General features: G+C 48.2%; 2 protein-coding genes across 6 annotated transcripts in view; both read right to left on the bottom strand.

The window, feature by feature from the left end:
• Positions 1-17,901, bottom strand: part of LOC118381460 (tyrosine-protein kinase RYK) — a 257,241-nt gene that overhangs the window by 4,600 nt on the left and 234,740 nt on the right. The window lies entirely within an intron of this gene.
• LOC127908600 (solute carrier organic anion transporter family member 2A1-like) overlaps positions 1-17,901 on the bottom strand; it is a 201,200-nt gene that overhangs the window by 106,802 nt on the left and 76,497 nt on the right. The window lies entirely within an intron of this gene.

The raw sequence follows: 17,901 nt of genomic DNA, 5'->3' as shown, positions 1-17,901 counted from the left end.
CCCCTATGGAGGGTCCTTTAGTCAACTCCCCTATAGTCATGGCTCTGCTATTGTACTTACACTTCATCAGGACAGTTGATTGGCTGTGCTATTGTACTTACAGTTCATCAGGACAGTTGATTGGCTGTGCTATTCTATATCCGTCCTTCAGATAGGCTGCCATCTCGAAGGGTCGATGTCCACGTAGGGCGTCTGTCCCAAGGTCATTAACTCCCACAGGGTCACACCAAACGCCCACTGAGGAACAGGGACAAGGGTAAAGGTCAAGGGTTAGAGGTCAGATCACAAGGCAGAACGGCCCAAAGGAACGAGGGTCTTTTCTCGTTCTATAAATTCTATTTTTTTTTTCCCCAGACGGACAGCTTTTGATATGACCAACGAGACAGGTTGACAGACACACACACATACACTAAATAATATCTAGGACGAATAAAAGAAAGTGTGTGTGTTCAATCTCTTGACCTTGTGGTCGTCTCTGCGTAACATGAGCAACATGCAGGCTAAAACGTCAACAACATATGACAGATGGGGGTTTAATCGGGGAAACCTTTAGGAGCAACGCTCTCTATAATGTTCAAGAAATGTGTTAAATTAAGGCCAAGGTGTGTCAGTGTGAGATCAGTGTCATGGAAGGTTGTGTTCGGTTCAGCCAATGTCTGAACAAAGCATTCCACTGACACAATGCAAGGAAATTTTGCTGAAAATGTACACCCAACATAGTTCCTACAAGCTTTGATAAGGGCTTGAAAGCTGGACCATATGGTGCTTGAGAACAGCCAGTTATCAGAACCATTGTAGGTAGTGTCTGCAACTCCCAAACAAACTGAAACCAACTTTAGCTTTTTAATCCATTTCCTATTTCCAAAGAACAGAACACGATAAGATTATTCATACAGACTAATAATATACATTTAAAAAAAAAAAAAAACATGATTTAGGTTTTGGAACCAAGTCAACAATTCAAATCAGTCATCAGCAGAAGATTAGCCAGTGTTCTGCAAAGACAACATGGTAACAAAACAAAGACGCTATTTAGACTTGATTCACAACGAGAGTTGAACACGAACCAGAAGCTATTCAGACTTGATTCACAACGAGAGTTGAACACGAACCAGAAGGTAATCAGACTTGATTCACAACGAGAGTTGAACACGAACCAGAAGGTATTCAGACTTGATTCACAACGAGAGTTGAACACGAACCAGAAGGTAATCAGACTTGATTCACAACGAGTATTCAGTTGAACACGAACCAGAAGGTATTCAGACTTGATTCACAACGAGAGTTGAACACGAACCAGAAGGTATTCAGACTTGATTCACAACGAGAGTTGAACACGAACCAGAAGGTAATCAGACTTGATTCACAACGAGAGTTGAACACGAACCAGAAGGTATTCAGACTTGATTCACAACGAGAGTTGAACACGAACCAGAAGGTATTCAGACTTGATTCACAACGGGAGTTGAACACAAACCAGAAGGTATTCAGACTTGATTCACAACGGGAGTTGAACACGAACCAGAAGGTATTCAGACTTGATTCACAACGGAGTTGAACACGAACCAGAAGGTATTCAGACTTGATTCACAACGAGAGTTGAACACGAACCAGAAGGTAATCAGACTTGATTCACAACGAGAGTTGAACACGAACCAGAAGGTATTCAGACTTGATTCACAACGGAGTTGAACACGAACCAGAAGGTATTCAGACTTGATTCACAACGGAGTTGAACACGAACCAGAAGGTATTCAGACTTGATTCACAACGAGAGTTGAACACGAACCAGAAGGTATTCAGACTTGATTCACAACGAGAGTTGAACACGAACCAGAAGGTAATCAGACTTGATTCAACGAGAGTTGAACACGAACCAGAAGGTATTCAGACTTGATTCACAACGAGAGTTGAACACGAACCAGAAGGTATTCAGACTTGATTCACAACGGGAGTTGAACACGAACCAGAAGGTATTCAGACTTGATTCACAATAATATAATAATAATATAATTCACAACGAGAGTTGAACACGAACCAGAAGGTATTCAGACTTGATTCACAATAAGTTGAACAAACCAGAAGGTATTCAGACTTGATTCACGAACCAGAAGGTATTCAGACTTGATTCACAACGAGTTGAACACGAACCAGAAGGTATTCAGACTTGATTCACGAACCAGAAGGTATTCAGACTTGATTCACAACGAGAGTTGAACACGAACCAGAAGGTATTCAGACTTGATTCACGAACCAGAAGGTATTCAGACTTGATTCACAACGAGAGTTGAACACGAACCAGAAGGTATTCAGACTTGATTCACAACGAGAGTTGAACACGAACCAGAAGGTATTCAGACTTGATTCACAACGAGAGTTGAACACGAACCAGAAGGTATTCAGACTTGATTCACAACGAGAGTTGAACACGAACCAGAAGGTATTCAGACTTGATTCACAACGAGAGTTGAACACGAACCAGAAGGTATTCAGACTTGATTCACAACGAGAGTTGAACACGAACCAGAAGGTATTCAGACTTGATTCACAACGAGAGTTGAACACGAACCAGAAGGTATTCAGACTTGATTCACAACGGGAGTTGAACACGAACCAGAAGGTAATCAGACTTGATTCACAACGAGAGTTGAACACGAACCAGAAGGTATTCAGACTTGATTCACAACGGAGAGTTGAACACGAACCAGAAGGTATTCAGACTTGATTCACAACGAGAGTTGAACACGAACCAGAAGGTATTCAGACTTGATTCACAACGAGAGTTGAACACGAACCAGAAGGTATTTAGACTTGATTAACAACGAGAGTTGAACACGAACCAGAAGGTATTTAGACTTGATTCACAACGAGAGTTGAACACGAACCAGAAGGTAATCAGACTTGATTCACAACGGGAGTTGAACACGAACCAGAAGGTATTCAGACTTGATTCTACGAGAGTTGAACACGAACCAGAAGGTATTCAGACTTGATTCACAACGAGAGTTGAACACGAACCAGAAGGTATTCAGACTTGATTCACAACGAGAGTTGAACACGAACCAGAAGGTAATCAGACTTGATTCAACGAGTTGAACACGAACCAGAAGGTATTCAGACTTGATTCACAACGAGAGTTGAACACGAACCAGAAGGTATTCAGACTTGATTCACAACGGGAGTTGAACACGAACCAGAAGGTATTCAGACTTGATTCACAACGGAGTTGAACACGAACCAGAAGGTATTCAGACTTGATTCACAACGGGAGTTGAACACGAACCAGAAGGTATTCAGACTTGATTCACAACGAGAGTTGAACACGAACCAGAAGGTATTCAGACTTGATTCACAACGAGAGTTGAACACAGAACCAGAAGGTATTCAGACTTGATTCACAACGAGAGTTGAACACGAACCAGAAGGTATTCAGACTTGATTCACAACGGGAGTTGAACACGAACCAGAAGGTATTCAGACTTGATTCACAACGAGAGTTGAACACGAACCAGAAGGTATTCAGACTTGATTCACAACGAGAGTTGAACACGAACCAGAAGGTATTCAGACTTGATTCACAACGGAGTTGAACCACGAACCAGAAGGTATTCAGACTTGATTCACAACGAGAGTTGAACACGAACCAGAAGGTATTCAGACTTGATTCACAACGGGAGTTGAACACGAACCAGAAGGTATTCAGACTTGATTCACGAACCAGAAAGGAGTTGAACACGAACCAGAAGGTATTCAGACTTGATTCACTAATATAATATTCAATATAATTCACAACGAGAGTTGAACACGAACCAGAAGGTATTCAGACTTGATTCACAACGAGAGTTGAACACGAACCAGAAGGTATTCAGACTTGATTGAACACGAACCAGAAGGTATTCAGACTTGATTCACAACGAGAGTTGAACACGAACCAGAAGGTATTCAGACTTGATTCACGAACCAGAAGGAGTTGAACACGAACCAGAAGGTATTCAGACTTGATTCACAACGAGAGTTGAACACGAACCAGAAGGTATTCAGACTTGATTCACAACCAGAAGGTATTCAGTTGAACACGAGTTGAACCAGAAGGTATTCAGACTTGATTCAGCGAGAGTTGAACACGAACCAGAAGGTATTCAGACTTGATTCACAACGAGAGTTGAACACGAACCAGAAGGTATTTAGACTTGAGGTATTCAGACTTGATTCACAAGAGTTGAACCAGAAGGTATTCAGACTTGATTCACTGAACACGAACAGAAGGTATTTAGACTTGTTGAACACGAACCAGAAGGTATTCAGACTTGATTCACAACGGGAGTTGAACACGAACCAGAAGGTATTCAGACTTGATTCACAACGAGAGTTGAACACGAACCAGAAGGTATTCAGACTTGATTCACAACGGGAGTTGAACACGAACCAGAAGGTATTCAGACTTGATTCACAACGAGAGTTGAACACGAACCAGAAGGTATTCAGACTTGATTCACAACGAGAGTTGAACACGAACCAGAAGGTATTCAGACTTGATTCACAACGAGAGTTGAACACGAACCAGAAGGTATTCAGACTTGATTCACAGAAGGTATTTAGACTCTGATTAATAACGAGTTGAACCAGAAGGTATTCAGACTTGATTCACAACGAGAGTTGAACAGAACCAGAAGGTATTCAGACTTGATTCACAACGAGAGTTGAACACGAACCAGAAGGTATTCAGACTTGATTCAGAAGGTATTCAGACTTGATTCAACGGGAGTTGAACACGAACCAGAAGGTATTCAGACTTGATTCAACGAGAGTTGAACACGAACCAGAAGGTATTCAGACTTGATTCACAACGAGAGTTGAACACGAACCAGAAGGTATTCAGACTTGATTCACAACGAGAGTTGAACACGAACCAGAAGGTAATCAGACTTGACTTGATTCAGAAGGTAATCAGACTTGATTCACAACGAGTTGAACACGAACCAGAAGGTAATCAGACTTGATTCTAACCAGAAGGTATTCAGTTGAACACGAACCAGAAGGTATTCAGACTTGATTCACAACGAGAGTTGAACACGAACCAGAAGGTATTCAGACTTGATTCACAACGAGAGTTGAACACGAACCAGAAGGTATTCAGACTTGATTCACAACGAGAGTTGAACACGAACCAGAAGGTATTCAGACTTGATTCACAACGAGTTGAACACGAACCAGAAGGTTCAGACTTGATTCACAACGAGAGTTGAACCGAACCAGAAGGTATTCAGACTTGATTCACAACGAGAGTTGAACACGAACCAGAAGGTAATCAGACTTGATTCACAACGAGAGTTGAACACGAACCAGAAGGTATTCAGACTTGATTGAACACGAACCAGAAGGTATTCAGTTGATTCACAACGAGAGTTGAACACGAACCAGAAGGTATTCAGACTTGATTCACGGAGTTGAACACGAACCAGAAGGTATTCAGACTTGATTGAACACGAACCAGAAGGTATTCAGACTTGATTCACAACGAGAGTTGAACACGAACCAGAAGGTATTCAGACTTGATTCACAACGAGAGTTGAACACGAACCAGAAGGTATTCAGACTTGATTCACAACGGGAGTTGAACACAAACCAGAAGGTATTCAGACTTGATTCACAACGAGTTGAACACGAACCAGAAGGTATTCAGACTTGATTCACCAGGTACGAGAGTTGAACACGAACCAGAAGGTAATCAGACTTGATTCACAACGAGTTGAACACGAACCAGAAGGTAATCAGACTTGATTCACAACGGGAGTTGAACACGAACCAGAAGGTATTCAGACTTGATTCACAACGGAGTTGAACACGAACCAGAAGGTATTCAGACTTGATTCACAACGAGAGTTGAACACGAACCAGAAGGTATTCAGACTTGATTCACAACGGGAGTTGAACACAAACCAGAAGGTATTCAGACTTGATTCACAATGGGAGTTGAACACGAACCAGAAGCGAGGTGTGAGGAGGGAGGGGTGAGGAGGGAGGGAGGGGTGAGGAGGTAGGGAGGGAGGGGTGAGGAGGCAGGGAGGGAGGGTGAGAAGGTAGGGATGGAGGGTGAGAAGGTAGGGAGGGGTGAGGAGGTATGGAGGGGGTGAGAAGGTATGGAGGGTGAGAAGGTATGGAGGGTGAGAAGGTATGGAGGGTGAGAAGGTAGGGAGGGGTGAGGAGGTAGGGAGGGAGGAAGGGTGAGGAGGGAGGGAGGGAGGGGGTGAGGAGGGAGAGAGGGAGGGGTGAGGAGGGAGGGAGGAAGGGGTGAGGAGGGAGGAAGGGGTGAGGAGGGAGGAAGGGGTGAGGAGGGAGGAAGGGGTGAGGAGGGAGGAAGGGGTGAGGAGGGGAGGAAGGGGTGAGGAGGGAGGAAGGGGTGAGGAGAGAGGAAGGGGTGAGGAGGGAGGAAGGGGTGAGGAGGAGGAAGGGGGTGAGGAGGGAGGAAGGGGTGAGGAGGGAGTGAGGGGTGAGGGAGGAAGGGTGAGGAGGTAGGGAGCGAGGGAGAATGGGTGAGGAGGTAGGTGAGGGAGGTAGGAAGGGTGAGGAGGTAGGGAGGGAGGGAGGAAGGGTGAGGAGGTAGGGAGGGAGGGAGGAAGGGTGAGGAGGTAGGGAGGGAGGGAGGAAGGGTGAGGAGGTAGGGAGGGAGGAAGGGTGAGGAGGTAGGGAGGGAGGAAGGGGTGAGGAGGTAGGGAGGGAGGAAGGGTGAGGAGGAGGGAGGGGTGAGAAGGGAAGGAGGGGTGAGGAGGAGGAAGGGGTGAGGAGGAGGAAGGGGTGAGGAGGGAGGAAGGGGTGAGGAGGGAGGAAGGGGTGAGGAGGGAGGGAGGAAGGGTGAGGAGGGAGGGAGGAAGGGTGAGGAGGTAGGGAGGGGTGAGGAGGGAGGAGGAAGGGTGAGGAGGTAGGGAGGGAGGGAGGAAGGGTGAGGAGGTAGGGAGGGAGGGAGGAAGGGTGAGGAGGTAGGGAGGGAGGGTGAGGAGGTAGGGAGGAGGGAGGGAGGAAGGGTGAGGAGGTAGGGAGGGAGGAAGGGTGAGGAGGTAGGAGGGAGGAAGGGTGAGGAGGTAGGGAGGGAGGAAGGAAGGTGAGGAGGAGGGAGGGGGTGAGGAGGGAGGGGTGAGGAGGGAGGGGAGGGTGGGGAGGATGGAGGGTGAGGAGGGGAGGTAGGGATGGAGGGTGAGGAGGGAGGTAGGGATGGAGGGTGAGGAGGGAGGTAGGGATGGAGGGTGAGGAGGGAGGTAGGGATGGAGGGTGAGGAGGGAGGTAGGGATGGAGGGTGAGGAGGGAGGGATGGAGGGTGAGGAGGTAGGGATGGAGGGTGAGGAGGTAGGGAGGGAGGGTGAGGAGATAGGGAGGGAGGGTGAGGAGGTAGGGAGGAGGGTGAGGAGGTAGGGAGGGAGGGTGAGGAGGTAGGGGAGGAGTGAGGAGGGACGGAGGGGCGAGGAGGGACGGAGGGGCGAGGAGGACGGAGGGGTGAGGAGGGACGGAGGGGTGAGGAGGGACGGAGGGGTGAGGAGGGACGGAGGGGTGAGGAGGGACGGAGGGTGAGGAGGGAGGGAGGGTGAGGAGGGAGGGGGGTGAGGAGGGAGGGAGGGAGGGGTGAGGAGGGAGGGAGGGAGGGAGGGGTGAGGAGGGAGGGAGGGAGGGAGGGGTGAGGAGGGAGGAAGGAAGGGGGGTAGGAGGAGGAGGTAGGGAGGGGAGGGAGGTAGGTAGGTAGGGAGGGTGAGGAGGTAGGTAGGTAGGGAGGGTGAGGAGGTAGGTAGGTAGGGAGGGTGAGGAGGTAGGTAGGGAGGGTGAGGAGGTAGGTAGGAGGGTGAGGAGGTAGGTAGGGAGGGTGAGGAGGTAGGTAGGGAGGGTGAGGAGGTAGGTAGGGAGGGTGAGGAGGGAGGAAGGGAGGGTGAGGAGGGAGGAAGGGAGGGGTGAGGAGGGAGGAAGGGAGGGGAAGAGGGAGGAAGGAGGGTGAAGAGGGAGGAAGGGAGGGGTGAGGAGGGAGGAAGGGAGGGGTGAGGAGGGAGGAAGGGGAGGGGTGAGGAGGGGAGGAAGGGAGGGGTGAAGAGGGAGGAAGGGAGGGGTGAGGAAGGGTGAGGAGGGAGGAAGGAGGGAGGTGTGAGGAGGGAGGGAGGAGGGAGAGGTCTGAGGAGGGAGGTCTGAGGAGAGAGGTCTGAGGAGGGAGGTCTGAGGAGGGAGGTCTGAGGAGGGAGGTCTGAGGAGGGAGGTCTGAGGAGGGAGGGCTGAGGAGGGAGGGCTGAGGAGGGAGGGCTGAGGAGGGAGGGCTGAGGACTGGGAGCAGTAGAGCCTCATCAGGAAGGAAAAGGTCCGTATGAGGGAAATCAGGCTGTCTGGTGGAGAGAACCAGAGGAGAGAGGAGAGAGAACCAGAGGAGAGAGGAGAGAACAGAACCAGAGGAGAGAACAGAACCAGAGGAGAGAACAGAACGAGAGGAGAGAACAGAACGAGAGGAGAGAACAGAACGAGAGGAGAGAACAGAACGAGAGGAGAGAACAGAACGAGAGGAGAGAACAGAACGAGAGGAGAGAACAGAACGAGAGGAGAGAACAGAACGAGAGGAGAGAACAGAACGAGAGGAGAGAACAGAACGAGAGGAGAGAACAGAACGAGAGGAGAGAACAGAACGAGAGGAGAGAACAGAACGAGAGGAGAGAACAGAACGAGAGGAGAACAGATGAGAACAGAACGAGAGGAGAACAGAATGAGAACAGAATGAGAAGAGAATGAGAGAGAACAGAATGAGAAGAGAACAGAATGAGAAGAGAACAGAATGAGAGGAGAGAACAGAATGAGAGGAGAGAACAGAATGAGAGGAGAGAACAGAATGAGAGGAGAGAACAGAACGAGAGGAGAGAACAGAACGAGAGGAGAGAACAGAACGAGAGGAGAGAACAGAATGAGAACAGAATGAGAAGAGAATGAGAAGAGAATGAGAAGAGAACAGAATGAGAAGAGAACAGAATGAGAGGAGAGAACAGAATGAGAGGAGAGAACAGAACAGAATGAGAGGAGAGAACAGAACGAGAGGAGAGAACAGAACGAGAGGAGAGAACAGAACGAGAGGAGAGAACAGAACGAGAGGAGAGAACAGAACGAGAGGAGAGAACAGAACGAGAGGAGAGAACAGAACGAGAGGAGAGAACAGAACGAGAGGAGAGAACAGAACGAGAGGAGAGAACAGAACGAGAGGAGAGAACAGAACGAGAGGAGAGAACAGAACGAGAGGAGAGAACAGAACGAGAGGAGAGAACAGAACGAGAGGAGAGAACAGAACGAGAGGAGAGAACAGAACGAGAGGAGAGAACAGAACGAGAGGAGAGAACAGATTGAGAGGAAAGGAGAGCTCCATGGAGGACTTCCTGCCTGTCTGCAGCGTCTCCTCTCACCTCCTACCGCAGCTGAGCGTGTGTGTAGCTGTGTGTATGTGTAACGTGTGTGTAAAGTGTGTAACGTGTAAGTGTGTGTGTGTAACGCGTAAGTGTGTGTGTGTAACGTGTGTGTAACGTGTGTGTGTGTTCTCACCACATCACTAGCACTAGAGAAGTCATGGTTGAGCAGGCCTCCAGGGCCATCCAGCGGACCGGCCTGTTCTCGTTGTCTCCCAGACAGTGGTAGTCCATAGGGAACAGGTCTCTGGACAGGGCGTTGTCACAGATCTTCACCTGCATGCTGTCGTCAATACTACCAGGGAGGAGGGGAGAGGACAGGGTCACGGGGAGAGGACAGGGTCACGGGGAGAGGACAGGGTCACGGGGAGAGGACAGGGTCACGGGGAGAGGACAGGGTCACGGGGAGAGGACAGGGTCACGGGGAGAGGACAGGGTCACAGAGGGGGAAGTATTAAAAGATACGCTACGGTCACAAGACACAGGCCTCCTAATTGTCCCTAGAATTTCTAAGAAAACAGCTGGAGGCAGGGCTTTCTCCTATAGAGCTCCATTTATATGGAATGGTCTGCCTACCCATGTCAGAGACGCAAACTGTCTCAACCTTTAAATCTTTACTGAAGACTGATCTCTTCAGTAGGTCCTATGATTGAGTGTAGTCTAGTCCAGGGGTGTAAAGGTGAACGGAAAGGCTCTGGAGCAACGAACCGCCCTTGCTGTCTCTGCCTGGCCGGTTTCCCTCTCTCCACTGGGATTCACTGCCTCTAACCCTATTACAGGGGCTGAGTCACTGGCTTACTGGTGCTCTTTCATCCCTAGGAGGGGTGTGTCGCTTGAGTGGGTTGAGTCACTGACATGATCTTCCTGTCTGGGTTGGCGCCTCCCCTTGGGTTCGTGCCATGGCGGAAATCTTTGTTGGCTATACTCGGCCTTGTCTCAGGATGGTAAGTTGGTGGTTGAAGATATCCCTTCCTGTTTGGCCCTGTCCTGACCCCTCCTGTCTCAGCCTCCAGTATTTATGCTGCAGTAGTTTATGTGTCGGGGGGCTAGGGTCAGTTTGTTATATCTGGAGTATTTCTCCTGTCTTCTCCGGTGTCCTGTGTGAATCTAAATATGCTCTCTCTAATTCTCTTTCTCTCTCTCTCTCTGAGAACCTGAGCCCTAGGACCATGCCTCAGGACTACCTGGCATGATGACTCCTTGCTGTCCCCAGTCCAGCTGGCCGTGCTGCTGCTCCAGTTTAAAATGTTCTGCCTGCGGCTATGGACCTGTTCACCGGACGTGCTACCTGTCCCAGACCGATTATTCGACCATGCTGGTCATTTATGAACACTTGAACATCTTGGCCATGTTCTGTTATAATCTCCACCCCGCACAGCCAGAAGAGGACTGGCCACCCCACATAGCCTGGTTCCTCTAGGTTTCTTCCTAGGTTCTGGCCTTTCTAGGGAGTTTTTCCTAGCCACCGTGCTTCTACACCTGCATTGCTAGCTGTTTGGGGGTTTTAGGCTGGGTTTCTGTACAGCACTTTGAGATTTCAGCTGATGTACGAAGGGCTATATAAATAAATTTGATTGATTGAATGATCGATCAAAATTATTTATTTTTTTAGCAGAAATTCCTTCTGGAACATGTGAACTTTCATGTGCCTTAACAAACTTGTATACTATCTGTAAATACCAATACAATTGTTAAAATTACAAGCCTTGTTGGGTTAAGCCACAGAAAAAAGCCAGCAGTCGTCCCACTAGCCATGATTGGCTGAGATAATGAGTGGGCTGGACCTGCCGAGAGAAGAGTTTTGATTTGGTCTGCCATGCAGAAGGCTTCTGTCTATGTTGGTAATCCTGTCGAATGCGGCTTTAAAAAAAAAAGTACTGTGTCGAGGATAACTGTCCACTTTCTGGAGGATCACGTTTTGAAAATCAGTGGAATTCGAGTCTGATACCTGAAGAGAAAACACCTGTCTCCGGATTATTGCCCAAAAGTATTAGCAGTCGAGCTGAGCAGGGTGATGAGATACTCACACACAGTTCCTGGCGGCCAGGTCTTTGTGGATGACCTCTCTCCTGGCCAGGTAGCTCATCCCACATGCGATCTGGATCGCCATGTGGACCAAGTCCTGCTGAGAGACTGCCTAGAAAGACAGGAAGAGAAACTAAACATGAGAGAGTGAAGGGGGAGAAAGAGAGCACAACAGAGAGAGAGGGGGAGCACAACAGAGAGAGGGGGAGAGAGCACAATAGAGAGGGGGGAGAGAGCACAACAGAGGGGGGGGGGGGGGCCCTGAGATCATGACGCTAATCACTGTGGCTTAGCCTAGCGGTATGTACATAAACAGCATATCGCGACGCTAATCAATGTGGCTTAGCCTAGCGGTATGTACATAAACAGCATATCATGATGCTAATCACTGTGGCTTAGCCTAGCAGTATGTACATAAACAGCATATCATGATGCTAATCAATATGGCTTAGCCTAGCGGGATGTACATAAACAGCATATCATGATGCTAATCAATGTGGCTTAGCCTAGCGGGATGTACATAAACAGCATATCATGATGCTAATCAATGTGGCTTAGCCTAGCGGGATGTACATAAACAGCATATCATGACGCTAATCAATGTGGCTTAGCCTAGCGGGATGTACATAAACAGCATATCATGATGCTAATCACTGTGGCTTAGCCTAGCGGTATGTACATAAACAGCATATCATGACGCTAATCAATGTGGCTTAGCCTAGCGGTATGTACATAAACAGCATATCATGACGCTAATCAATGTGGCTTAGCCTAGCGGTATGTACATAAACAGCATATCATGATGCTAATCACTGTGGCTTAGCCTAGCGAGATGTACATAAACATCTTGTGTTTAAAATGGAAAGGTGACAGAGAACTAGCCGATGGATGCTGTGTGAACCGAACAGAGAAAGACAGGATGACATGCTGTGTGAACCGAACAGAGAGAGAAGGATGGCATGCTGTGTGAACCGAACAGAGAAAGAAGGATGGCATGCTGTGTGAACCGAACAGAGAAAGACGGATGACATGCTGTGTGAACCGAACAGAGAAAGAAGGATGGCATGCTGTGTGAACCGAACAGAGAAAAGACGGACGACATGCTGTGTGAACCGAACAGAGAAAGAAGGACGACATGCTGTGTGAACCGAACAGAGAAAGAAGGACGGACGACATGCTGTGTGAACCGAACAGAGAAAGACGGACGGACGACATGCTGTGTGAACCGAACAGAGAAAGAAGGACGGACGACATGCTGTGTGAGCCGAACAGAGAAAGAAGGACGGACGACATGCTGTGTGAACCGAACAGAGAAAGACGGACGGACGACATGCTGTGTGAACCGAACAGAGAAAGACGGACGGACGACATGCTGTGTGAACCGAACAGAGAAAGACGGACGACATGCTGTGTGAACCGAACAGAGAAAGAAGGACGACATGCTGTGTGAACCGAACAGAGAAAGACGGACGGACGACATGCTGTGTGAACCGAACAGAGAAAGACGGACGGACGACATGCTGTGTGAGCCGAACAGAGAAAGAAGGACGACATGCTGTGTGAGCCGAACAGAGAAAGACGGACGGATGACATGCTGTGTGAACCGAACAGAGAAAGACGGACGGATGACATGCTGTGTGAGCCGATTCCCCTGAAGAGTGAAAGAGAGCACCTGATGTACACCATCAGGGTTTTAACATAACCCCGGCACACTATTCCCCATAGGGCCCTGGTCAAATGTAGTGCACTAAATAGGGAATAGGGTGCCATCTCAGCCCGAGTCAGACACACTGCTGGGGTGAGATGCATTGTGGGCCAGGGGGCTGGCTCTGATGGACACAGCAGAGATTGCCAGCTGTCAAACACACACACACAGGGAAGAGATTTACAGCCGTTTAATGTTCTGTGTCCTGATCTGTCAGCGTGACTCAACTCGTATTAAATTGGACCCTTTGTGTTAGAGAATAAGACACCAGCGCCTTGCAACATCGTAACGTGATTAAACCCAGAACACACACATCTATACATATACATATACACACACACATCTATACATATACACACACATACACACACACACACACACACACACCTATCTATAGCTATATAAATAAAACAAACACACAGCATTATAAACGGGGATGTTCGAGCCCTGAATGCTGATTCGCTGACAGCCGTTGTATCAGACGGTATACCACAGGTATAACAAAACGGTTGTTTTTACTGCACTAATTACATTGGTACCAAGTTCATAATAACAATAAGGCACCTCTCTCTCTTAGCATGGTCAGATCCATATAGACACACGTAAAGGATTTTTTCCATATTTTGTTAAGTTACAGCCTTATTCTAAAAACGAATAAAATAAAATTCAACATCTTTAGCAATTTACACACAATGCCCCATAATGACATCACAATGCCCCATAATGACATCACAATGCCCCATAATGACAGAGAAGAAGAAGCCAAAACAGGTTTTGAAACATTTGCGAATGAACTACTTTGAACTACTTTATTTACACCATTTACTTAGCACCTTACATACGTATTAAGACCCTTTTCTTTGAGACTCGAAATTAATTAAAATTACATACATACATACAATACACCATAATTGACAAAGAAAAAAACTGGATCTTAGATTTTAAAACATTTATTAAAAATAATCTAAAACCAAAATATCACATTTACATAAGTATTCAGACCCTTTACTCAGTACTTTGATGAAGCACCTTCGGCAGCGATTACAGCCTCGAGTCTTGGGTATGATGCTACAAGCTTGGCACACCTGTATTTGGGAGTTTCTCCCATTCTTTCTGCAGATACTCTCAAGCTCTGTCAGGTTGGATGGGAAGAGTTGCTGCACAGCTATTTTCAGGTCTCTCCAGAGATGTTCGACCGGGTTCAAGTCCGGACTCGGGCTGGCCACTCAAAGACATTCAGAGACTTCTTCCGAAGCCACTCGTACATTGTCCATGCCTGGCTGTGTGTTTAGGGTCATTGTCCTGTTGGAAGGTGAACCTTCACCCCAGTCCTGAGCATGTTTTCGTCAAGGATCTCTGTACTTTGCTCAGTTCATCTTTCCTCGATCCTGACTAGTCTCCCAGTCCCTGCCGCTGAAAACATCCCCACAGCATGATGCTGCCAGCACCATGCTTCACCGTAGGGATGGACCCAGGTTTCCTCCAGACGTGACACTTGGCATTCAAAAAAGCCTGATCAGTGGAGTGCAGCAGAGATGGGAGAACCTTCCAGAAGAACAACCATCTCCACATAGGAACTCTGGAGCTTTGTCAGAGTGACCATTGGGTTCTTGGTCACCTCCCTGGCGAAGGCGGGAGAACCCCTGATTGGTCAGTTTGGCCGGGCGGCCAGCTCTAGTGTTGGGGGTTCCAAACTTACATTTAAGAATGATGGAGGCCACTGTGTTAAATGGGACATTCGATGCTGCCGACATTTGTTGGTACACTTCCCCAGATCTGTGACTTAACACAATCTTGTCATCTCGGGAGCTCTACGGACAATTCCTTCGACCTCATGGCTTGGTTTTTGCTCTGACATGCACAGTCAACTGTGGTGCCTTTCCAAATCATGTCCAATCAATTGAATTTACCTCAGGTGGACTCCAATCAAGTTGTAGAAACATCTGAAGGATGATCAATGGAAACAGAATTTACCTGAGCTCAATTTAGAGTCTCATAGCGAAGGGTCTGAATACTTATGTCAATAAGTTGGCTCTGTTTGATATATTTTCTCCCCAATTTGATCTTGTCTCATCGCTGCAACTCCCCAACGGGCTCGAAGGTCGAGTCATGCATTCTCCCGAAACATGACCTGCCAAACAACTCTTAACACCCACCAGCTTAACCGGAAGCACCAATGTTCTAAATCCAAGATGGCGTAGCAATCGGACGTGTGTTTTGTCTTGTCCCGTCCTGTCTAGTGTAAATATAGTTTTCTAGCTACTACTCAGTTAGCCATTGCTAGCGGTCTTCAAAGCTAACTAGGACACCAGCGCGACATCAACCCAGAGCATATCAGACTGCTCTTTCTCTACCACATCTCCGGATTCCTACCGCAAGCTCTGAACCTTTACACCGGATCATCGCACTAGCTAGCTGCAATCCGAGTGGCTACTCCTGGCTAACGTCTCTGTCCCAAAACAAGCTACAGTTAGCCTTGAGCTAAGCCCATCTCCCGACTAGCCGAAGAGGCCCAACAATACCTCTTTTGCCAATTGGCCTGGACCCTTTACTGCCGACACGGAGCCCCGCCCGATCCATCACGACTGGTCCGCCGACATAATCGTCCGAGGTGGTTTCAACAGGCTTTTTCGTTGCGACATCGCCAAAAGATCCATCTGCTGGCCAAGGCCCGCGAGCTTTCTGAAACGCTGTGTCTCCAGCTCACCTAGCGTACTAGAGCACCTGTAGCATACTCCTGGGCTACAATTACCCGGGCCCACGACCGGTCTGTCGATGTCACCGCAAGAAGAGGAATAAACAGACTCACCCCATCGCGACGTCCCCAAAGGTTAGCTCTCTAGCCCTCGCTATCTCCCTGCTTGCTAATTCGGCCTGCTAACGGTTAGCTTGTCTAGCCCGGGCCTACGAACTGTTAGCTTGTTAGCACAGGCCTGCTAACCATCTGGCTCACTGCGTTCTAAACACTCTGAACCCATTTACTTTCTATCTCTCTTTGATTTTTATTTTGTTTATACCTTCCGGAAACCTGCCTCACCCACTGTGATACGGAATCGCTATCACCTTTAATTTTTATTTTATTTTTATGACACACTCAAGAACCTCCAGACGCTAACCAGCTAACTAGCTACAAGCTATTTAGTCATTGTTAGTTTTTTTTTAAACCTGGATAACACTCGCCAGCCCAGCTTCCCTGCCCATCCACCGCTGCCCCCTGGACACTGATCTCTTGGCTACATAGCTGACGACGCTGGACTGTCCATTAATCACGGTACTCCATTCTGCTTGTTTGTTTTATCTGTCGACCCAGTTGCCTAGTCAACGCCATTTTACCTGCTGTTTGTTGTGCTAGCTGATTAGCCTCGCCTACTGTTTTTAGCTAGCTTTCCCAATTCAACACCTGTGATTACTGTATGCCTCGCTGTATGTCTCTCCCAAATGTCAATATGCCTTGTATACTGTTGTTCAGGTTAGTTATCATTGTTTTAGTTCACAATGGAGCCCTAGATCCCTCTGCATACCCCTGTTACCTCCTTTGTCCCACCCCCCACACATCGTGTGACCTCACCCAATACAACCAGCATGTCCAGAGATACAACCTCTCATCATCACCCAGTGCCTGGGCTTACCTCCGCTGTACCCGCACCCCACCATACCCCTGTCTGCGCATTATGCCCTGAATATATTCTACCATGCCCAGAAACCTGCTCCTCTTATCCTCTGCCCCCAACGCTCTAGGCGACCAGTTTTGATAGCCTTTAGCCGCACCTCATACTACTCCTTCTCTGTTCCGCGGGTGATGTGGAGGTAAACCAGGCCCTGCATGTCCCCAGGTACCCTCATTTGTTGACTTCTGTGATCGAAAAAGTCTTGGTTTTATGCATGTCAACATCAGAAGCCTCCTCCCTAAGTTTGTTTTACTCACTGCTTTAGCACACTCTGCTAACCCTGATGTCCTTGCCGTGTCTGAATCCTGGCTCAGGAAGGCCACCAAAAATTCAGAGATTTCCTACCCAACTATAACATCTTCCGTCAAGATAGAACTGCCAGGGGGGCGGAGTAGCAGTCTACTGTAGAGATAGCCTGCAAAGTAATGTCATACTTTCCAGGTCCATACCCAAACAGTTTGAACTACTAATTTTGAAAATTACTCTCTCCAGAAACAAGTCTCTCACTGTTGCCGCCTGCTACCGACCCCGTCAGCTCCCAGCTGTGCCCTGGACACCATTTGTGAATTGATCGCCCCCATCTAGCTTCAGAGTTTGTCCTGTTAGGTGACCCTAAACTGGGATATGCTTAACACCCCGGCAGTCCTACAATCTAAGCTAGATGCCCTCAATCTCACGCAAATCATCAAGGAACCCACCAGGTACAACCCCTAACTCTGTAAACAAGGGCACCCTCATAGACGTCATCCTGACCCAACTGGCCCTCCAAATATACCTCCCGCTGTCTTCAACCAGGATCTCAGCGATCACTGCCTCATCGCCTGTATCCGCCACGGAGCCGCAGTCAAACGACCACCCCTCTCACTGTCAAACGCTCCCTAAAACACTTCTGTGAGCAGGCCTTTCTAATCGACCTGGCCCGTGTATCCTGGAAGGACATTGACCTCATCCCGTCAGTTGAGGATGCCTGGTCATTCTTTAAAAGTAACTTCCTCACCATTTTGGATAAGCATGCTCCGTTCAAAAATGCAGAACCAAGAACAGATACAGCCCTTGGTTCACTCCAGACCTGACTGCCCTCGACCAGCACAAA

This window comes from Oncorhynchus keta, chromosome 1 (assembly GCF_023373465.1).
Source record: "Oncorhynchus keta strain PuntledgeMale-10-30-2019 chromosome 1, Oket_V2, whole genome shotgun sequence".
In the NCBI taxonomy this organism is placed as follows: Eukaryota; Metazoa; Chordata; class Actinopteri; order Salmoniformes; family Salmonidae; genus Oncorhynchus; species Oncorhynchus keta.
This window is presented reverse-complemented; position numbering and strand designations above follow the sequence as displayed.